Below are 22,500 nucleotides of genomic sequence, written 5' to 3'. Positions count from 1 at the left end.
GACAGCGGGTTGGTTGTCGGGCGCCACCTGCCTGTCGGTCGCTTTTTTTAGAGGGTCCTGCAGGGGGGGGCGGGAGGACCACGGATGGAGCAGGCAGGCGGGGCCGGCGAACTCTTGAATGCCCTGGGGCTGTGGAAGGAGGCTGTGGGGGGAGGGGCACCTTGGGCCACAGGTCAACGGGGCGGGATGGGTTTAGCCCCCTTGGGCTTTTTTAGGTTTGGATTGGAACTCTCGTGTGGGGAAACTTGATCCATTTTGGAGGACAGCTATTTTGAACCCAAGGGAGCTGACTTCCTTCTTTGGGGCCTTGTCTCCCCCTTGGCATGTGGGGGCTTTTCCGTCTCCCGCCAAGGATTTCAAACGACAGAGCACGCGGATCCACTTGCTCCAGTCAGGTTCAGGGGCAGAGCGCGCGAGGATTCAAAGCTGGCTTGGGGACAGCAAGTCGCGCCCCTCGCCCCCCGCCGCCAGCTCAGAACACCCCCCTGTCTGCCTGCCAAAAGACCAAGTGCGGGCTGGTGGTGGCAGAGTCACCTGTCACGGACGGGAGTGGTCTGGATCGCGGAGGTGATGAACGTGCTCAGGAAACACAAGCGAATGATGCGGGATATCCATCCATGCACGTTTCTCTGTCTCCGCCCGCCCGCACACCACACCCCCCACGTGCATACCCACACACACACACTGCGTCCTCCTTGGCGCCTGGCTGCGTCTCTCTGTCTCTGCCCGCACCACCTGCAGGCACACACCACACACACACCCACACACCCACACACCCCCCCACCCCCACACGGCGTGCACACACGCATCCCCCCTCCCCACACAGCCCATAAACACCCCGCCCCCCACACGCACACCCCCGCCCCCCACACCACACACACACACACACACACACACACACACACACACACACACACACACTGCGTTGTCCTTTGCCTGGCTGTGTCTCTCGGCCTCTGTCTCTGCCCCCGCACCCACCCATGCCGCCCACACCACACACACACACCCCCCCCCCCCCCCCCCACACACACACACACGCAGGGCCCTTCACACCACACCCACCCACACACACACACAGAGCGTTGTCCTTTGCCTGGCTGTGACGCTCTGCCTCTCTGCCCACACACCACATGCATTCCCCCCCGCCCCCCCCCACCCACCCACCCACACGCACGGCCCTACACATCGGCCACACACCACCCACCCCCACCACCCCCTCCCCGCCCCCCCAACACACACACTGCGTTGTCCTTTGCCTGGCTGTGTCTCTCGGCCTCTGTCTCTGCCCCCGCACCCACAGGCGGACGCCACACGCACACACCCATGCTGCCCACACGGCCCCCCGTGGCAGCTATACACAACACACTCACACCACACACCTCCCCCCTCCCCCCATACACACACACACACCCCCCCACACCCACACACCCCCCACCCCCACACGGCGTGCACACACACGCATCCCCCCCCCCCCCACACACACACAGCCCATGAACACCCCGCCCCCCACACGCACACCCTCTCCCCCACCACACCCACGCAGGGCCCTACACACCACACACACACACACAGACTGCGTTGTCCTTTGCCTGGCTGTGACGCTCTGCCTCTGCCCACACACCACATGCATGCCCACACGCACGCGCGCGCGCGCACACACACACACACTCTCACACCCCGCCCCGCCACCCCACACCACACACACCTCCCCCGCCCCGCCCCCCGCCCCCCCACACACACTTTGTTGTCCTTTGCCTGGCTGTGTCTCTCGGCCTCTGTCTCTGCCCCTGCACCCACAGGTGCACGCCACACACACACACCCATGCCGCCCACACCACACACACACACCCCGCCCACACGCAGGGCCCTTCACACCACACCCACACACCCACACACACACACACAGCGTTGTCCTTTGCCTGGCTGTCTCTCTCGGCCTCTGTCTCTGCCGCCCCGCACCCACAGGCGCACCCCACACGCACACACCCATGCGGCCCACACGCGCCCCCGTGGCACCTATACACAACAAACCCACACCACACACCAACCCCCCCCCACCCCAAAACACTCACACGGCCACACACACCACCCACGCACTACCACCTGAGCATGCCACAACGCCACACACTGCCTCGCCCCCCCCCCCCAACACACAGACACCCGGCCCACACCACACACATACGCACGCCCACGCGCGCGCACACACACACACACACACACACACAGCGTTGTCCTATGCCTGGATGTGACGCTCTGCCTCTGCCCACACACCACATGCATGCCCACACGCACGCGCGCGCGCACACACACACACACACTCTCACACCCCGCCCCGCCACCCCCACACCACACACACCTCCCCCCCACCTGGCCACACACACACACACCTCCCCCCCCCCCCCGGCCCCGCCCCGCCCCCCCCCCCCCCCCCCCACACACACACTTTGTTGTCCTTTGCCTGGCTGTGTCTCTTGGCCTCTGTCTCTGACCCCGCCCCCCCAGACCCGCATCCACAGGCGCACGCCACACGCACACACCCATGCCGCCCACACCACACACACAGCCCGCCCACACACACGCAGGGCCCTTCACACCGGCCACACACCACCCACCCCCACCACCCCCTCCCCGCCCCCCCAACACACACACTGCGTTGTCCTTTGCCTGGCTGTGTCTCTCGGCCTCTGTCTCTGCCCCCGCACCCACAGGCGGACGCCACACGCACACACCCATGCCGCCCACACGGCCCCCCGTGGCAGCTATACACAACACACTCACACCACACACCTACCCCCCCCCCCCCCCCATACACACACACACACACACACACACACACACACACAGGGCCGCACACTCTCCACCCACGGAACACCACCTGGGCATGTCACAGACACGCCACACATGCCTCACCCCCCCCCACCCCGCCCCACTCTGTGTGTTCCTGTCCCCTCTTTTTCTCCTTCCTTCCTCTGTCGTCGTCCCTCTGCCTCTCGCTCCCCTCCCTCCACCTTCACAGGACAGAGTGCCTTTAAGATGAGTCTGCCTGTTGTAAATACACCCTGGACATGATGATTGCTACAGTCTGACCTGTCGCGCCTGTAACCTGGGGTGGCGGGGGGTTGTCAAACGTCCTTGGTACGCTAGGGATAGCTTTCTCTGTGGAAGGTGGAAGCCTCCCTTCCGTCCCTCACTGAAGCCAGGCAAACCGACCACAACTCAAAGCAATGGTGTTTGCCACGTGGGGCATACCTTCCATGGTCTTTACTGATGGACACGCTTCACCCAAAGCTCTTGCAAAGTTCTTCAGAACTGTCAGTCTTCCAGTCACCCGCCACCATCAGGCGAGGTGTAGAGAACCGATGGAAAAACTGGAGGAATGACTTCCTCCATGGGGTTGGATGAACTGAGGAACAGGAGGCTGAAGTGGATGCCTGACTTCTTGAGGAAAAGAGGATGGGGGGGGGGGGGGGGGCTGGGGCGGGGGGAGGAAGGGCAGGACGGTCCACTTAGGAGGGCTGGTTGCACATGGACACATAAACTGTACATCCAAAGAATCCACAAGCACCTACTATATACTATGCCAGCACGGGAAAGTAGACGTATGATGTTGCATGAACCTCTCCAAGGGAAAAGACTGAACACCTGAAACGAACACGACTTTGGAAACCCACCCTGGGCTTCATTTCTGCCGTGAGGGTGCTGTCGTGTGCATATCTGAGGGGATGGATATGTCTCCCGGCCATCTTCATTCCAGCTTGTGCTTCATCCAGCCCAGCGCTCCTCATGATGTGTACTCAGCGTGTACATTCAGTAAGCAGGGTGACGATAGACAGCCTTGATGGACTCCTTTCCCTTATTTGGAACCAGCCTGTTGGGTTCTACGTCTAGTTTTCACTGTTGCTTCCTGACCTGCAGAAATACAGAGTCCTCTTTTTTTTTTTTTTTTTTAATTCCCTAACCTGAGTGAAAAGCGAGAGAGACAGAGAGAAGACAGATGGAGGGACGGGCGGGCGGACAGGCAGGCAGGCAGGCAGGCAGGCAGGCAGGAAAAAGAAAGAAAGAAAGAAAGAAAGAAAGAGAGAAAGAAAGAAAGAAAATAATGAAAGGACCTACCGTTCCACCTGTTGCTTTCCAGATACAAAGGGAAAAACAAAGGACCGAAAAGGACACGAGGTTTAAAATGGGAATTTGGAAAGATGGACATCCCCTTGGTCGCTTCATACAGCACCCCTCTCAGCAGAAGGGAATCGTCTCTCTTTTTCTCTCGACCTGGTCCTTCCAGACTTCAGAAACTCTCCGTGGAGGATTCTTATCTCCTTGGCCAGAGTGATTGCCACACGTTCCTTAGGGGCCCAGAGGATGTTTCCGTGAAACGGGGGTACACACTTCCGGATAGGAGAGTCGTGTCCTATATATATGTGTGTGTGTGTGTGTGTGTGTGTGTGTGTGTGTGTGTGTGTGTGTGTGTGTGTGTTGCTTTGCGTGTGGTTCTTCACCCGAGAGGGGGACTGGAGCCTGAAGTGTTCCGAGCTGCCTCCGTTATCAAACAACCCTCTCTCGGGGGGGAGGGACCAACGTCCCATGTTCTCTTGCCCTTCTGACGGAGAACTCAAAAGGCCCTGTGCCTGAAGCCCTGCGGATGGAAGCTAGAGGACTTGGTGAATGTTTCTGACGGAGCTTCCCTGGTGGCTCACACGGTCAAGAGTCTGCCTGCGATGCAGGAGACCCGGGTTCCATCCCCGGGCCAGGAAGGCCTCCTGGAGAAGGACATGGCAACCCGCTCCAGGGCCCGACCCTGACGTCTAAAAATCAGCCTCCTAGACTGCCTCTCCCTCTGCCGACTGGTTTCTCGAATCCGCTCCAGGGATGAACCTGTGTGTTTCCTTGGTTTCCCTACAAGTGCCTCTGAGGGAAAAAAACACACACACACACACACAAAACCTGATGGCTTGCACCCCAGGCCTGCTTTCCCGCACCCGTCCATCGACATCACGGCCTCCTGAGAGGAGATACGATCACTGTTTCCCTGAACGGAGGATCTGTGCTCAGAAACTCTTGCCATGACACGGAGGCCCCTACGAACTAACCTATTTCGTCCCTCCCTCCTCCTTCCCTCCTTCCTTCCTTCCTTCCTTCTGGATTTTTTTTTTTTTTTTTTCCTTTCTTTTTCTCTCACGTCCATGCACACGCACACGCACACGCGCCGTCTCTCATGTACACGCGTACATGCACGCACTCACACACACAGTCACCAGCTCAGCTTTTCATGGGTTCCAGGCAAGTGTCAAGAGGAGGGAAAACTGGTGGGGTCCGGAGTAGGCCGCCGTCCCCACCCCACCCCACCCCACCCCACCCCACCCCACCCCACTGCACGTGAACCTCCGTGCCCTGTGGAGTGTTTTGGAGTCAAGTGACTTAAGAGCCGGCCAGCGCCAGAGGAACGCTCTGCCCCTCCCTCCTTTTCTGTCCCTCTGAAGGCAGGCAGGGAGGAAAACCTCCTCCCACGGAGGGGAAGATGTCAAGGGACGGTGGCTGTTTCCACGCACGTCCGTGATCCTCACACGCGTGAGCGGGGTTTCCTGGGTTACCAAAAGGAGGAGACTCCTTTGGCCTGACACGAGGCGAATCTGTCCCTCGGCCTCCCTCCCCACCCCCCAGCCCCCTTCCTCCGCGCGGTGCCGAAGGGGCCGTCTCAAGGTGGAGACATGGAATGGCTGGGTGGGGCGGATCACCATTCAATAGAGAGAAGCTCGAGGCGAAGTCAGAGGCTCTGACTTGACTGGAAAGCTTTCTGCATTTGAATGAAGCTATCCGGCGAGGCCCTGCAGGGGGAGGGTGGGGGAAGGTGGGGGTGGGGCCCACAGACAATAGCCCCTGCCTGCAGGGCCTGCTGGCCTGCCGGCCTGCCGGCCTGCCGGCCTGCCGGGCTGAGGGGGCCCTTTGGCGGCGGCGGCGGCGGCGGCGGCGGCGGCGGCGGCGGCGGCGGGGCCACGACCCCGACTCCTGCAACTCGATCCCTTCAAGGAAACTTCTGGGGTGACTCCTGTCCAGGGAATACATCCAGATGGGCCTGTTTCTGAAAAACGCCCGAGTCACAGTTGTGACAGGTTCTCTGGATCTCTTGACACATGGATTGACCTGCACCCTCCCATCCTGTCAGACCCTTTGGACACGCTTGAAGAGGTCTTTGGCCTCGGCCAGAAAACAAGCCGAGATAAACAAATACGTTTTTTGTCTGTGTTTTTGAACAGGGCGGAAAATGATGCGTGGCCGTGGATTGGAGAGAAACCTACGCCTCTCACACGCCTGAAGGCAGGAAGTTCTCAGGGGGACGGAACCTGCCTTCACTTCTCAGGGGGACTGGGACGGTCCCCTCGCCTCGCGCGCCGCCCCCCCCCGCCCCCCCCCCCCCCGACCCCGACCCTTAGCCCAGCCCCCCCACTCCCGTCTCCCTAACCTCACACTCCCCCACCCCACCCCCATCCCGGCCACCGAGGGGGGCCCGGGGAGGGATGGCTGTCTCAGCCCCGGTTCTGAGATGTCACTTGTGAAACCGCTCTAGGCCGAGATGCCAGATGGCCGCCCTGCCGCTTGGTGTCCGTCTCCATCACCCATGCCCGAAAGGCACGTGAGATCACGGACAGCACATCAGATCAGATCAGATCAGATCAGTCGCTCAGTCGTGTCCGACTCTTGGTGACCCCATGAAGCGCGGCACGCCAGGCCTCCCTGTCCATCACCAACTCCCGGAGTTCACTGAGACTCACGTCCATGGAGTCAGTGATGCCATCCAGCCATCTCCTCCTCTGTCGTCCCCTTCTCCTCCTGCCCCCAATCCCTCCCAGCATCAGAGTCTTTTCCAATGAGTCAACTCTTCGCATGAGGTGGCCAAAGGACTGGAGTTTCAGCTTTCGCATCAGTCCTTCCGAAGAAATCCCTGGGTTGGTCGCCTTCAGAATGGACTGGTTGGATCTCCTTGCGGTCCAAGGGACCCTCAGGAGTCTTCTCCAACACCACCATTCTCTCAAAAGCATCCATTCTTTCGGCGCTCAGCCTTCTTCGCGGTCCAACGCTCACATCCATACATGACCACAGGAAAAACCGTAGCCTTGACTGGACGAACCTTTGTTGGCAAAGGAATGTCTCTGCTTTGGAATATGCTATCTAGGTGGGTCATCACTTTCCTTCCAAGGAGTAAGCGTCTTTTAAGTTCATGGCTGCAGTCACCATCTGCAGTGATTTTGGAGCCCAGAAAAATAAAGTCTGACACCGTGTCCACTGGTTCCCCATCTATTTCCCATGAAGTGATGGGACCGGATGCCGTGATCTTCGTTTTCTGAATGTGGAGCTTTAAGCCCACTTTTTCACTCTCCTCTTTCACTGTCATCAAGAGGCTCTTGAGTTCCTCTTCACTTTCTGCCATGAGGGTGGTGTCATCTGCACATCCGAGGTGATTGATAGTTCTCCCGGCAATCTTGGTTCCAGCGTGTGTGTCTTCCAGTCCAGCGTTTCTCATGATGTTCTCTGCGTATAAGTTAAATACACAGGGTGACGATAGACAGCCTTGACGAGCTCCTTCTCCTATTTGGAACCAGTCTGTGGTTCCATGTCCAGTTCGAACTGTTGCTTCCTGACCTGCGTACAGATTTCTCAAGAGGCGGGTCAGGTGGTCTGGTATTCCCATCTCTTCCAGAATTTTCCACAGTTTACTGTGATCCACACCGTCAAAGGCTTTGGCATAGTCAAGAAAGCAGAAATAGATGCTTTTCTGGAACTCTCTTGCTTTTTCCATGATCCAGCGGAGGTTGGCAATCGGATCTCTGGTTCCTCTGCCTTTTCGAAAACCAGCTTGCACATCAGGAAGTTCACGGTGCACATATTGCTGAAGCCTGGCTTGGAGAATTTTGAGCATGACTCTACTAGCGTGTGAGATGAGTGCAAGTGTGCGGTCGTGTGAGCATTCTTTGGCATTGCCTTTCTTTGGGATCGGAATGAAAACGGACCTTTTCCAGTCCTGTGGCCACTGCTGAGTTTTCCAAATGTGCTGGCATATTGAGTGCAGCACTTTCACCGCATCATCTTTCAGGATTTGGAAGAGCTCCACTGGCATTCCATCACCTCCACTAGCTTTGTTCGTAGTGATGCTTTCTAAGGCCCACTTGACTTCACATTCCAGGATGTCTGGCTCTAGGTCAGGGATCACACCATCGTGATTATCTGGGTCGTGAAGATCGTTTTTGTAAGGGTCTTCTGTGTATTCTTGCCATCTCTTCTGAATATCTTCTGCTTCTGTTGGGTCCATACCATTTCTGTCCTGTATCGAGCCCATCTTTGCATGAAATGTTCCTTTGGTATCTCTGAGTTTCTGGAAGAGATCCCTAGTCTATCCCATTCTGTGCTTTTCCTCTATGTCTTTGCATTGATCGCTGAAGAAGGCTTTCTTATCTCTTCTTGCTATTCTTTGGAACTCTGCATTCAGATGTGTGTATCTTTCCTTTTCTCCTCTGTTTTCGCTTCTCTTCTCCTCACAGCTATGTGTAAGGCCTCCCCAGACAGCCATTTTGCTTTGTGGCATTTCTTTTCCATGGGGATGGTCTTGATCCCTGTCTCCTGTTCAATGTCACGAACCTCATTCCACAGTTCACACGGACAGCACGTAGCGCGCCCAGAACACACAACAGGATCCTCCTGAACCCAGAACGGCGATTGTGATGGATCCACGTGGAGGGCGTCGATATCCCCACCTGATGCGTGAATAGGAGTCACACAGACTCGATGGGTTTGAGCTTGGATGGGGTGCCCTATCCGGAGAGATCACGTGGGTCAGAAAGCACACACGGAACAGAACAAAACCAAAGACCACAGCCAAGTCGAGGGAGGGCTGAACCCGAGGACCTCACCGGTCCCGTGGCATCACGTGCCGTACACGGCCTCTCTCGATGGCCGAGAGGGACGTGGAATGTATGTGTCCCCGTCTTGGTGTGTCGTGCCCGAAACCGCGCCACGGAGAGGGATCGTGTCTGATGCTCATCATCGCTCCAAAGATACATACACCGGGTCTCTTTAGAAAACGATGGAAGGATATCTTTGAATGCCAAAGGGTGTGACGTGGGAAAGACACATCCAAGTGGAATCAGCGTGGCCGAGAGAGCTCCCCCAAATAGAGAGGGGAGGCCATCGAGGAAGAGGTCCGTGTGTCTCAGTCTGGATGGAATGTCCACTTGGAGCACTGACTGGGTCCCAGAGGCCTCCAGATCATCTAAGGAAACAGTGTTCCCGAAATTCAAGATACCTCTCACACCCTCCCCTTTCCCTAAATACCTTGTGACCGTCTACCCTGGAAGAAGAAACATGTCCCTTGTTGCATGACAGCAAATCCTAATTGCTCTCAGCTGGCTTGACAACCTCACGAGGTTCAGCTTTCTAGGCCCCTGACTCTTTCCTGTGGAACATTCCCTGGGTTTTATTGAAATCTGTGTCCCTGCATGGCAATATCTAAGACCCTCCCCCCACCCCACCCCCCACCCCCCCCCCCCCCCACACACACAATAAAGCTTTCTTTTTTTTCTTTCTTTCCTTTTTTTTTTTTTTTTTTTTTTTTTGGCGTGCAGCCAATACTGACCATTCATTGAAAGATAATAAAACTAGGTGATGTTATGTGTGTCATGTCCCGGTGTATTGAAATAGAATGTTCTTCGTTAAGGACATACAACATCCTCTGTTCTAACGTGTACAGAATGGTGACTTGATGCACCTGTCTGTTGCAAAAGAATCATTCATGACCACCCAAGCGGTAGCTCATAGCTTGACCACAACCCATACATGCCATGACTGTATGCGAAAGAAAGTGAAGTCACTCAGTCGTGCTGGACTCTTTGCGACCCCACGGACTGTAGCCTACCAGGCTCCTCCGTCCATGGAATTTTCCAGGCAAGACTACTGGAGTGGGTTGCCGTGTCCTTCTTCCATTGTACGGGAAGTGAATGCGTCATGTCCACGGTCATGGCGACTTTCGAATAGGATAATGCTGCTGCTGCTGCTGCTGCTGCTGCTGCTGCTGCGTCGCTTCCGTCGTGTCCGAATCTGTGCGACCCCGTAGACGGTAGCCCGCCGGGCACCCCCGTCCCTGGGGTTCTCCAGGCAAGAACACTGCGGTGGGTTGCCATGTCCTTCTCCAAGGCGTGAAAGGGAAAACGGGAAGGGAAGTCGCTCCGTCGTGTCCGACTCTGTGCGACAACGTGGACTGCGGCCTACCGGGCTCCTACCGGGCTCCTCCGTCCACGGGATTTTCCGGGCAAGAGGACTGGAGTGGGGTGCCGTTGCCTTCTCCGAATATGAGACGACGATAATACCAATACTATTCTTTAGAATCACCGTGCTCTTTGTGACGTAGACAGTATATATGTACCTTATCCGTGAAGTTCCCCCGCCCGCCGTTACATCGGCATCTTCCCATGTCTCCCTCCCCCAGCCGCTCTGTGATGATCGTTTTCATTGTTTTAGGTGGCCTTGCATGGCATGTCAGTGACAGGAGAAACTCTTTTTCTTTCTCTACCTGACTTCTTCATTGGGCATCACTCCCTAAGTCCCATCCATGCGATCACGATGTAAGACTGTGTTCATTCCTGGGGCTACCTGGGACACCTAGATCTCCCTATCGATCGATCTCTACCTGGATCGTGTATCTTCTTGATCTAGTCTTCCCTTGATGGACACTTGGGCTGGGTCCCCATCTTGACTCTTGTGAATGGATGCTGCGATGGACCTGGGGGTGCAGGCCTCTCTCTGCGAGTTTCAGGTTTTATTTTCTTTCGAGGTCTACCCAGAAGTGAGATGGTTGGCAGGATCCATCCTCTCTCCACCGAGACTCGTGTCTAAGTCCTTCTGAGGTGATCCGGTTGCTGCTGCTGCGGCTGCCGCTAAGTCGCTTCCGTCGTGTCCGACTCTGTGCGACCCCACAGCCGGCAGCCCGCCAGGCTCCCCCCCTGTCCCTGGGATTCTCCAGGCGAGAACACTGGAGTGGGTTGCCACGGCCTTCTCCGATGCGTGGAAGGGAAAAGGGGAAGGGAAGTCGCTCGGTCGTGTTCGACTCTTCCCGACCCCGTGGACCGTGGCCTACCGGGCTCCTCCGCCCATGGGAGTTTCCAGGCGAGAGGACTGGAGTGGGTTGCCGTGGCCTTCTCCGGTGATCCGGGGAGCGATCCGTGCTTTCCCAATAGACGCCGTTTGAATCCACGCGACTGCGTACGTCTTAGGGAATACGGCGACGACGACGACGACGACCCAAACGCTCCCGTGAGCACCGTGGAACCGGAGGGTGTGTCCTCGGGATGATTCCCCGGTGCCAGCTTTCCACGGCTCGTACGCGTCCACGAGCCCCCCTGCGGTCGGCATGTCATTCGATAGACACGGAACCACGGTTGTCACGGACCGGGGTTGCCTAGGTGCCAGTCGATCCCCAGATGAGTGGAGGGATGACAGAGTCCTTAGGGAACAGAGCGGAGACCCAGAGAATGATTTCCACGAGACGAGGGCGGTGAGACGAGAAGAACGACGGGAAGTGGTGCCCGGGGAGCCAGACATGGTCGAACAGGAAAGAAAACGTGTCAGACGAGACGAGAGGGGAGAAGGATTCCAAGTCAGTGGAGCGGCACGGGGGAGACAGGCCGAGAAGATGCGAGCGGATGCTGGGGGCACGGCACACCTGGACCCGTGAGCGCGCAGGGAGCCGAGAGGGATGGCCGACCATCGCCTGCAGGTCCGCGTGGGCCGATCTCCAGGGCCCGGACTGTGAGGGACTTCGTGAGAACAGTCACGCTCACGGTGCCCACGGGTCACGTCTCCACGGTGCTCTCGGCACTGTACGGAGAGCTCCCCGCGCTGCCCATGGCACAGTGAGCTAGGGTTTCTTTATGTGTATCGACAGAAGATTCGGGGAGCTTCCCGAGTGACGGGACTAGGTATTGGCCGCTCGCGTCCGATCTCAGGCAGGCCGTCTCGCTCGACGATCATTGGACGTATTTGATGTCTGTGGGGGCGTGCTCTGTGTGTCTTCGTGGCCGTGCAAGCTGTTCTCTCTCTGTGGAGAGAGGGGGTCGCTCTACGGTCGTGTGTCTGGGCTTCTCGTGGCTGTGGTTCCTCTTGGGGGGCAGGGGCGCCGGGGCACGTGGGCTTCAGTGGCTGCTGGGTGTGGGCTCAACACTCGCAGCGGCCAGGATCTGGAGCACAGACTCCATCACCGAGGCGTATGGGTAGCGTGTGGGCTCTTCCCGGACCGGGGGCGAAACCCACGTCTCCTGCATGGGCACGGGATCGTTGACCACGGGGCCCCCGGGGAAGCCCCAGTCCCGAACTCAAGACGGATCTCTTGACGTCACCGCTTTTTCTTGGAGAGGTTCGAAACGATCGGGCCAGGGAGAAGGACACAACCTGGACGTCCTTTCGATGGGATCCCTGAGTCCAGGAGGAGCCGTGCAGACGCCGATAAGGGAGGAAGGGGATGATTTTGCCTTTTTGTAAGGTGAGGATTGGACTCGCAGTCCACACTCCTGTTCCCACCGCTCCCCTCCGGGAACTGGAGTTCGAATCTAGGTGGGCCTCTGAGCACACACCTGGCCGGGCTCCATCATGCCGGGTTGACCTTCGGTGCTCACACACCGGCACGCTTGCTGCCTCTCGACGTGTCCTAGAGAAGAAGACATCGGATTCCGTATCAGATCAGCTTCTTTGATGAGCGACGGCACGACAGCCACAGCAAGTGGGATGGATACACACAAACGTTGGTTTCTTTTGGACTATGAGCCCACCTCTGTTCGTGTGTGTGTGTGTGTGTGTGTGTGTGTGTGTGAGAGAGAGAGAGAGAGAGAGAGAGAGAGAGAGAGAGAGAGAGATGCCTTGGTGGTTCTAAAGCAAGAAGCACTGAGGAGTGAAGACATTCTCGAACGCACATATTTTCCTTCATTTCAGTCGTGATGGTCCAATGAGTTGGAGGACGACGTGGACTGTTTCGGGGTAGATGAGTTTAGAAGGCTGTGAAGGGACTTCCCTGCCTGGTGGTCCAGTGGTGAAGAATCCACCTGCCGATGAGGCAGGGGACAGGGTGTTTTCGATCGATCCCTGATCCGGGAAGATGCCGCCGGGCTCCGGGCAGGTTCGATATGAACCTACAGAATGGACGGACAGTGCCAGGCGCGAAGGCGAGGGCAGGCAGACGGGGGACTCTGGACGAGGATGACGGACACGGACGGACACGGACGCCTCCGTTGTAGGTGGGCTGTGGCCGGCCGGCACGCTCCTCTGGGGCAGGATGTTCCTAGGACCGTTGGGGAGCGTGCCCGTGCGCGCCCGTGGGAGGAGCAGGGGACCGAAGGGAACTCTCTGTCCTCTCTGCTCCACGGGGCCCGCGGCACCCTAATCGGCTCCAAGAGAGGATGCCTCCGATGGAGAGACAAACCCACACGTGAGGGACCCTCCCTTCGGGTTCACTTGGACTCGGAAAGCGTGACGGTCAGGTTCACTCAATGCTCTGGATGTCTGTGCTTCCCGAGATCCCGGCCTACTCACGGGAAGGACCCGCGGAGCCGGATGAGATCTCCCTCTGCACGGCGGCGGCGGCTCCAGGGTGCACACGTTTCAGTGGCTACGGCTTGTGGACATCGATCGCACCGAGAGCCTAACCCCCGGTGTGCCAGACGCCTGTGTCCACGATGGGTGAACAGTTCTAAGTGTGGGAAGCCCCACACTTGCCACTGCCTGTCCGATCTGCAGGGACTCGGCGAAGCACAAACGTGCCCGGTCTCCTGACCGATCGATCCCCTTTTCGGAGCCAGCCTGGTGCGTGATCTCTTTTCCAGGCCGCAGGCACACACTGGCGCTGGGGAGCTGTGTTCCTGTTCCTCCTCCTCCTCCTCCTCCTCCTCCTCTCTGCCCCCACCCTTCCCCCCACACGCAGGCTCCCCCACCCCGCCTGGCCCCGGCCCGTCCGGGTCTCCCCCACCCGCGGAAAAGGCCAGGAAAAACATGGTCCCTGAACGACGCAGCTGAGAAACAGTGCAAGTCCACTCGGATGCGGTTAGGAGACACCTGAGCATACCTAGGCCAACACTGCCACCGTGTGGGGTGAGAGGCCAGCGCGAGGGGAGCTCGACAGTTCAGAGGAGGGGGAAGAGGAGCAGGAGGGAGAGAGGGGGGGTGGGCGGGGGGCTTGGGGTGGAGTGGGGGGGGGTGGGTGGGGGGGGGGGGAGGGACAGGCTGAAGCTGTCTCAGGGCGATGACGTGGATGAAAACGTTCCCCTTCGGAAGGGCGCTCCAAAGAGATCGTGGCGGCGGGACCTGGAGAGCACAAAGGGCTTCGTTTTGGAGGCTGATCTTCAAGCTGGGAGTGGGGGGGGGGTGGGGTGGGGGAGGGGAATCATCCAGACAGAGGAAAGACACCAGGCCGAGAAGGCAAGAGAGATTCTTTACACAAGTGAATCGGATGCTTTTCTGTCCATGTGTTCCCTAATCACACCATCACGGAAATCCAGCCAGCCAGCCAGCCACCCACCATCGTTTCGCTCCTTTCCTGTTCTCTACATTTTGAACGGCGAGTGAGGGAGAGAGTCTTTCAATGGTTTGAGAGGAGTTTGGAATGTCGTGGGACCATGGTACTTTTCAGCCATGGATGAACGTGACGGCTTCTTTTGTCCGCTTCGGCGTTCAGGGTTATCCCCAACTCCCCCTGCCGAGTGAGGCCTGTGTGTCGCTGTGTGCTGGAGGACACCGTGCTGTCCCCATCTTGATCTTGGACTGAACAAAACCACCGTTGGCAGTGTGTTCGGTTGCTTGGCTTCGTTTCCTTTCCCTATGGCACTCACCTGACCGTCCTGTCCACTCTTGGGATCTTTCATCTCCTCCTCCCCCTCAAGGCAATCGGGTCCTTTTCTTTCTCCTCCTCCTGCTCCTCCTCCTCCTCCTCCTCCTCCTCACCCTAGTTTCTCCCCCCCCCCCCCCCCCACACACACACACACAAGTCCCACTCTTCTCAAACGGACGTCTAACTGACTGCCAACGTTTACTTTTGCCTTCTTTCCTTCCTTCCTTCCTTCCTTCCTTCTTCCTTTCCTTTTTCTTTGGGGGGGGGGGTCGTTCCCCCCTTTAATTTTCAGCTGTACAGACGATGTTTTAGTGTAGCACATGACACAGCCATCACCAGGATACATCTAGTTAGTGACTGTCCGTCACCACCTGGTGTCACGGCAAATGACATTTGGTGTGATGACGTGCCCGTGACTCATGTATTTCATAAGTGGAAGGTTGCACCACTTCGTCTGTCTCCCTCGCCAGGGGCACTCACTCACTCTCTCCTCACCCCCGCCCCCCCGCCCCGCCCCCCCCGCCCCGGTGTGTTCCTTTGTAGTATGTCTGAGCCTGTTTCTGTTTGGTTCGGTTCTGTTCACCGTGTATGGTTTGGTAGGTTCTGCATGGAAACGACTGATCTGAGGTATTTCATGTAGCATAATACCCTCTAAAGGTCTCTCCAGGTTCCTGCAGACTGTGAGATTTCATTCCCTTCTGGTGGTTGAGTCCCATTCCTCTGTGTGTGTGTGTGTCTGTCTGCATGCGCGTGAGCACGCGTGCACGTGAATAGATCCAGGCATAGGCACACAGACAGAGTTCTATCATGATGTGTGTACGGAAGTCGACCTAGGTATAGGGGTCGATCCCACACATGCACACATCCGTATCTTCTTTGTCCCTTCCCTCCGTGGGCACCCTGTGGAGTTGCTGGGTTGGGTCGAATGGGGGAATCTTTGGGGGAGTGTACATCGCAGGACTCTTTTCCCTAGGGATGTGGTTTCTCTGTCTGTGAGGCGCCAGGGGATGAGATCGGATCTCTCTGAGTCCGCCCACAGTTTTCTCAGCTGCAGAAAAAACGCGTTCGATCCATCAGGAGCCACTGTCCTCTGATGGTTCGAACTTGCTGTCGTGATTGCGATTCCCGGCTCCTGGGCCTTTCCCCTCCGAATGAGAAGGATCATTGTCCAGGGAAACGCCCCGGGGTGGGGTGCTTCCGTGAGCCCGCCCCCACCCCCAGGAGCCCCAGCTCAGCCCAGCCCAGCCCAGCCCAGCCCTGCCGTGGATGTGTGTTCTACCTTGTGCTTCTGGGTGTCTGCCTGTTCCACCTTTCTTTGGAAGGAAGGGGTCTGTTCGGGCCTCCTGCCCACTTCGCTCATCGGGGGTTGTTTCCCTTTTGGAGGTTGAGGTGTCTGACGCCTTGATCGGTGTTGGACAGAAAAGCCCCTTTTGCAATATGCTTGTGCTTTCCCCGGACAGACAGACAGACAGACAGACAGACAGACAGACAGACAGACACACACACACACACACACACACACACACACACACACACACGGATGTGTGTTTCCGCCCGGGTATGTACGTGTGTGTCTGTGAGTATATATATGTACGAATGTACACCCATAGATACACACACCACACACGCGCGCACGTAGACATCCACGCAGACACATGGGTATACATGCACACATACACTGATGCACATGTACATGTACGTATACACACGCGCGTTTGCGTATGCGTATACATGTGTGTGCATCTATGCACATCGATCTGTGTATAGGCACTCTAGATGCACACGGGCACCTGTACATACGTACATGCGTGCACGTCTACGTATACATACACACGTGTGTATGTAGGCACAGATTCTCGCGTGCGTCTGTGTGGACGTACATACGCTCTCTGTAGACGTCTGCGTATGCGTCCGTACGTATGTATACGTGTGTACATACACGTGTGCACATACACACGCAGATATGTGTGTCTATGCAAGCATGCACGTACGGGTACGCATAGACGTGCATCCACACCTGTGCGCAGACATCACACGTATACACACTATACGTGCATCTAGATGCGTTGACACGTCCGCGTGTATGTGTGTGTGTGTGCCTATGTATCCCGACGTCTCTGCACATGTGAGCATGTGTGTTCACGCCTGTGTCTATCCGTGTACGTATGTGTATAGATGCCTCTGCGTATATACACGCAAGCATACACGCACACTAGAAACGCCTAGGCATACACGTGCGCACACAGACACGTGCGTGTACGTGAGCATGCCCTTCGTACGTGTGTGTTTATACGCCTGCGTGCACGTATATATAGACGCGATGACGTGTGCGTATACATATGTACACGTGTATACGCACATGTGTATGCGTTCTCCCTCTCCCTCTCCCTCTCCCTCTCCCTCTCCCTCTCCCTCTCCCTCTCCCTCTCCCTCTCCCTCTCCCTCTCCCTCTCCCTCTCCCTCTCCTCTCTCTCTCTGACTTTTAAGCTGCCAGGACAGTTCCACGAGTTGACTTTCCTGCCTGGTGGTTTTGTCTCATTTCGTTTCTGAGCTACGTGAAAAAGTTATGTATTCATTGAGGTGGCTGTTGTCACGGGACCCGGGGTTTATTTAGTGGATCCCTATGGACTCCGTCCTCCTCACCAGCACGCCCCTCAATACCACCCCCCCACACCCTCCCCGCAACCCCCCAACCCCCCACCCCCCACCCCCCGCAGCCCTGCCACCCCAGACCTCCCAGGCCGTCCGCCTTTCCGCTGTTTGTGGCCAGTGGTGTTGAAATCCATGTTCTCCTGACCTCTAGTGCACTTTCCCCACCCACCCGCGCATGCTTGTGTGTGTCGTCTCTGGACTTTGTCACGGTGTCTCTACCCAGGTTGAGTTTTGTTTTCTCTTCTTGGGGGTCCGAGTGTCTCCTTCTTTTCCTTTCTTACTCCTAGGCTTGTGTGTCTGTGTCCGTGTCTGCTTTCGAAAGTCCGGCTTTGTTCTCCCAGCAGCGCTTGCCTGGTTTCGCTTTGCCGGTCCCTCCCTCCCTCCCTCCCTCCCTCCCTCCTTCCCTCCTTTTCTCCCTCCCTCCCTCCCGCCCCTCTCTTTCGGGGGGCCGGGGGCCGGGGGTTCCTGGGATGTCACTGGTGCCCCCTCTCTCCGCCCACCCCGCCCCGAGCCCCCGCCGCCCGCCCGCGTCTCCGTGGAATGTCCCCCCACCACCCTGGAATCGCGTGGGGGGGGGGGGGGGATCGCGGCTCTTTCGTGGCAGCCTCCAGGGGAGAGATCTCCCGGCTCCTCTCCCTTCCTCTGCGGCCGGGGTCGCGTCGCGTCGCGTCGCGTCGCTCGGCGGCGGAGGCTCCGGGCCGAGCTCGGGCGTTTGGGCGGCCGGCGCTGCGGCGTCCCCGGCGGCCGGCGACAGCGACCCGTCCTCGGGACGTTCGAGCCGGTTGTCGGGAGCCACCTGGCGGCCGCTTGTATATTGTCCCTCCCCCTCCGGAGCTTCGGCGAGCCCTTCAGGAGGGTTGTGACTCAGCCGCCGGGCCCGAGGCAGAGCTCTCAGACACCGGCTATGCTGGCGGCGACAGTCCCGGTGGCGCCGAGGCCTAGGGACGTCCTGCTGTCGCCGGAGATTGGTTCTCTAGGTTTCTGAGGAGGGTGATCGTCGCGGCGCTCCGGGGCCGGGCTCTGCGGTGGCCGGACCGGGTCGACCAGCATCTCCCCGTGCCCCTGTGGCCGCGGAGAAGGACCGGCCGGACCCTCCCTGGGCCGGGCCGCCGCGGTGGGCAGGGAGAGGGTCTTCCCTGCCCGGAGCGCCTGGACTCGGGCTCGGCGGTCCGGACTCCTCCTGGGCCGCCCTCAGGAGCGTGTGCTTCGCCCTCGGCCCCGCTCCGGAGGTGGGGACCCGCCCGCCGGAGTCGTGAGGGTTGACGGGGAGAGGCGGGCGCGTGTGCGGCCGCCCCCCCCCCCCCCCCCCAACCCGTGGGGTCCGGTCGCCCGAGGCGTCTCCTGGCACACATGCTGTTTCTTTTTCAAAGTCCCGATGGGTCCGGAGACGTGGATGGACCGGACCCTGCTTCCGCGGGTGGCCGGGGAGGGCGCGCCCGACCCTTCAGCGTGCCTTCGTGGGTCTCGGTCGTCGGATGCGACTTTGTCTCACCCCTCCCCACCTCCCTGAACCCAGGTCAGGAGGTGGGGACCGGCTCGGGCCGTCCTGGGTGCCCCATCTAGGACGGTCTGGGTCCCGCCCGGGCGCGGTCCCTGGTCGGGGCCCGCTCGTCTCGTTGGAGGCGCCTCGCTGACGGTTCTTCCTTCTTGTTTCTTGATGCTCATCGAAGCCAAATCCCCGTTCGGAGACTCCGACGGACCGGTACCCCTACCCGTGTGGGCGAAGCGGGAGAGGGCGCCCCCGGCCAGCTCCCTCTCCCTTGGTGGGTGTCCGCGCCCCCACTTTGGCCATCGCGCGCCCCCTCCCCCTGCTCCCCTTCCCCCGGTCGACCAGATGACTCCCCCCACCCCCCCGCCCCCCCCCCCCCCCCGCCACGAGAGCTCCGGGCCTGGTGTTTATGGGGTAGCGCTGGGGACAGGTGGCCGGGCCAAGGTTCCGGGGGTCCTCCATGCGAGTCGTGGATGGGCCCCGCTGTCGGCTGCTATCATTTCGTCGCCCTTAATGGGCCTTTTTTACCACCAGGTAAGTGCTGACACGGTCTGCTTCGGTGTCTGCCGCCGAGGAAACTTTGGGTCTCTGGATGTACGCGGGGCTCTGGGCCTTCGGGCCGCCAGCTCTGGTCCCCGGTTCGGCCCTTGCCGCTGGAGCCGCCCGCCTGGGCCTGTGCGCCGGCTCCTGTGTGGTGTTGTCTGGCTGACCCGACTCGTGGTGCCACCTCCGGTCTCTGGGCGACCCGAGGGCGGCGGGGCGAGGCGCCGTGGGTCTTCTACCCTGTGCGCTCCCCGCTGCGGGCACCCGGTGAAGGCTGAGATGCGACCCCCGCCCTGTGGGCTCCGTGCCACGTGTCAGGCGTTCTCGAACCTCCTGGGGTCGTGGGCCGCTCTCGCCTGAGGCGAGGTGGGGGGCGGAGGTTGCCGGTGAGGCTTAAAGCGGGCCCCTCTGGTGACTGTCCTCGCCGTGCCTTCCCCCCGCTCCACCTTGGCTCATCCGATCGATGTGGTGTGGTCGTGCTCTCCCGGGCCGGGCCTAAGCCGTGCCAGACGAGGGACAGGTGTTCCCGGTGAACGTGTCTGCTCTTCTCGGTCTGTCCGCGGGGCCCCTCGCCTGACTTTTTCCCCCTGGCCGTCGGGGAGGGGGAGGAAGGCGGGGGCTGGGTTGCGGCCTCTGGCCCTGACCTTCGGTCTCCTGTCCCCCGCCTCGGGTGGCGTCAGTGGGGGCCGTGGGTCTTCTGACACAGCAGATGCTCTCGCTTCGCCTTCCCGGCGTGTGCTCCGCGAGCGGCCCTCCCCGCGGTGGGGAGGGCTGTACCGCTGCTGCGCTGTGCCCCCCCGCGTGGGTGCGCGAGCGTGCCTCGTTGGATCCTCGGTGGTGCTCCTGGAGCGCTCCAGGTCGTCGCTCAGGTGCCTGAGGCCGAGCGGTGGTGTCGTTTCCCTTAACCCCGGTGTCCTCCTCGGGTCCCCACCGCGGTGGTGTGTGTGTGTCCCGTGAGTGGGCTCTCTTTTGGGGGGGGGGTCGAGGCGGTAGGAGAGGCGTGCCTGTTCCCCTCGTCGTCGAGGCTGACGGGTGAGGCCTTGCAGGGGACGGGACGCGGGGCTCTGCGCTGGCCCCGGCCGCGCAGACGCTCCTGTGTCGGTGGTCCGCCTACCTGTACCGCAGACCCCTCCCACCCCAGCTGAGGACTGGTGGCTCGTGGAGCGCCTCCGTGGGCCCGAGGGAGAGAGACGATCCGGGTGAGGGGCGGCGAGCCCTCGATGAGAAAGCCTTCTCTAGCGATCCGAGAGGGAGCCTTGGGGTATCGGACCCCCCAGCTGCTGCCCCTCCCGAGTGCGCAGTGGCCGCCGTGGAGGCTGCCAAGAGCGCGTGGGCAGAACATCCCGCCCCCCACCTCCCCCCTGGGGGCGGTGGGGCGGGGGCGGGTGCGCCGGCCCCGCGGTGGGGCCGTGTGCCGCTCGTTGCCTACCGCGGCCCGCGCCTCCCCCCTTCGAGTTGGGGGAGGGTCCCGCTGGGCCCCGCCGGGCGTCCGGCAGGTGGGGGGGACCGGAGCGTGCGTGCGTCGCGTGTGCGCGCGGTCGGCCCCCGCGGTGTGGTGAGCCTTGGGGCAAAGGGGGGAAGGTGTTGGGGGCGCGACGTCCGGTCGGCCCCGGCTTCCCCAGCCCCGCAGCTGTGGTGCGGGAGAGCCTATCGCGCCCGTCCTCTCCCCACGAGCCGCAGCCGGTGGCGGCGTGCGGTCACGGTCGGGGCCGCCTCGCTCGAGAGCGTGATCCCCAGGATGTCGAGCCTCGGGGTGGCAGACTGAGATCGGAAGACGGATCTGTCGAGGACGGATGGCGGAAGATGGGTTCGGGCGGCTCGCCGGCCCTGGCGGCGGGGCCGGGTCGTGGGGGCCCGCTCTGGGGCTGGCCGGGACCGGTCGGCGTCCCAGGCGTGTCGCGGGACCGCCCTCGTGTGTGGGTGGCGGTGGGACCCCGCGCTGGTTTTCCTGGTGGCCCGGCCGTGTTCCCGGTGTCTTTGTGGTCCCCGGATGGCGCCCGCGGCCCTGTCCCGCGGCCCCCGCCGTGCGTGCTTGCCGGCCCCTCCCCGCCGTTGCCGGCCTCTCCTCCTCGTCCCGCGCGTGCGACCGCCCCGCGCTCCCTTCCCCTGTCTGGGGCCGAGCCGGCCTCGCCTCATGTGGGTGTCGTCCCCCGGCCTCCGTTGGCCGGTGGCGTCCCCGAGGCGGGGCGGCGCGCGGGGAGCCTTGCGCGTGTGGGGGACGGTGGGGGCCGCCGGTGCGCGGCGGGAGAGTGTTCTCCCTGGCCGGCTTGCGGCTCTCGGGTGTGTGTCGGTGGCGGTGGGCGTGAGCCCCCGTGAGGGTGCCGGGGGGGCGCCAGTCCGTCGTCCCGGGCGTGCGGTGGGACCGTCCCTGTGCTGGGAGGCCTCCGGCGGTGAGATCCCGCGGTGGGCCCTGGCGGCCGACTCGCACTTCCCCCTGCCCCAGCACGGGTCGCTTTGAGCCATGCCCCTCGCGGTGGCGCGCGGCCGCCCCACCAACACCGCCCCTGTTCCGTGGCGTTGGCCTCGCGTGGCCGCACCCCGTCGGTGCCCCTCTCCGTCTGTCCGTCCGCCTCAGTCCGCTCGCCGTCTGCTGCCTCCCGGGGCCGCGCCCTGGTGTGTCTCGCTTCCGGGCCCGCCGCGGTCCCGATCCGTTGCCCGTTTCGCCGCCGCCGCCTGTCCGTCGCCGCCGTCGCGTGCTGGACGAGGGGGAGCTCCCGTGATCTTCCCCCCTCCCCCGCCCCGCCGCGGCCCCCCGCTCCGGTGCGCTCGCCCGAGCGCGGGTCGGGTCCCCGGTCTTGCCCACCGCGGGCCGGTCGCCGTGTCCTCGCCGGCCGGCGTCCCCCGCCCCTCTGGGGCGGGTGTGATGGCCGGACGCCGAGGGCGCGCGTCGGCCGTCCGCGGTGTGGCCTTGGCCGTGGTGGAGTCCCCCCCGGGGCGGGCGGGCTCGCGGTGGGGGGGGGCG

At 60.7% G+C, this 22,500-nt stretch overlaps 2 long non-coding RNA genes across 3 annotated transcripts in view; both read left to right on the top strand.

Moving 5' to 3' along the window:
- LOC147377179 (uncharacterized) overlaps nucleotides 1-7,274 on the top strand; it is a 24,015-nt gene extending 16,741 nt beyond the window's left edge. The window contains exons 2-3 of one of the 2 annotated variants that reach the window (XR_015136096.1): nucleotides 6,252-6,312; nucleotides 6,563-7,274. This is a non-coding gene — a long non-coding RNA (uncharacterized LOC147377179). Of the gene's footprint in view, nucleotides 1-6,215; nucleotides 6,313-6,562 lie in introns of those variants that run through there. The other variant, XR_015136093.1, reaches the window with a different exon arrangement.
- Nucleotides 7,275-17,676: 10,402 nt separating this feature from the next.
- LOC147377175 (uncharacterized) overlaps nucleotides 17,677-22,500 on the top strand; it is a 24,064-nt gene continuing 19,240 nt past the window's right edge. The window contains exon 1 of the long non-coding RNA XR_015136092.1: nucleotides 17,677-17,729. This is a non-coding gene — a long non-coding RNA (uncharacterized LOC147377175). The remainder of the gene's footprint in view (nucleotides 17,730-22,500) is intronic.

The sequence above is a fragment of the Bos grunniens genome, chromosome 2 (assembly GCF_055505025.1).
Source record: "Bos grunniens cultivar Pamir isolate PY7600 chromosome 2, Bosgru_T2T1.0, whole genome shotgun sequence".
Classification (NCBI taxonomy): domain Eukaryota; kingdom Metazoa; phylum Chordata; class Mammalia; order Artiodactyla; family Bovidae; genus Bos; species Bos grunniens.
The sequence above is the reverse complement of the archived record's forward strand: the minus strand, read 5'-3'. Positions and strand labels throughout refer to the sequence as shown.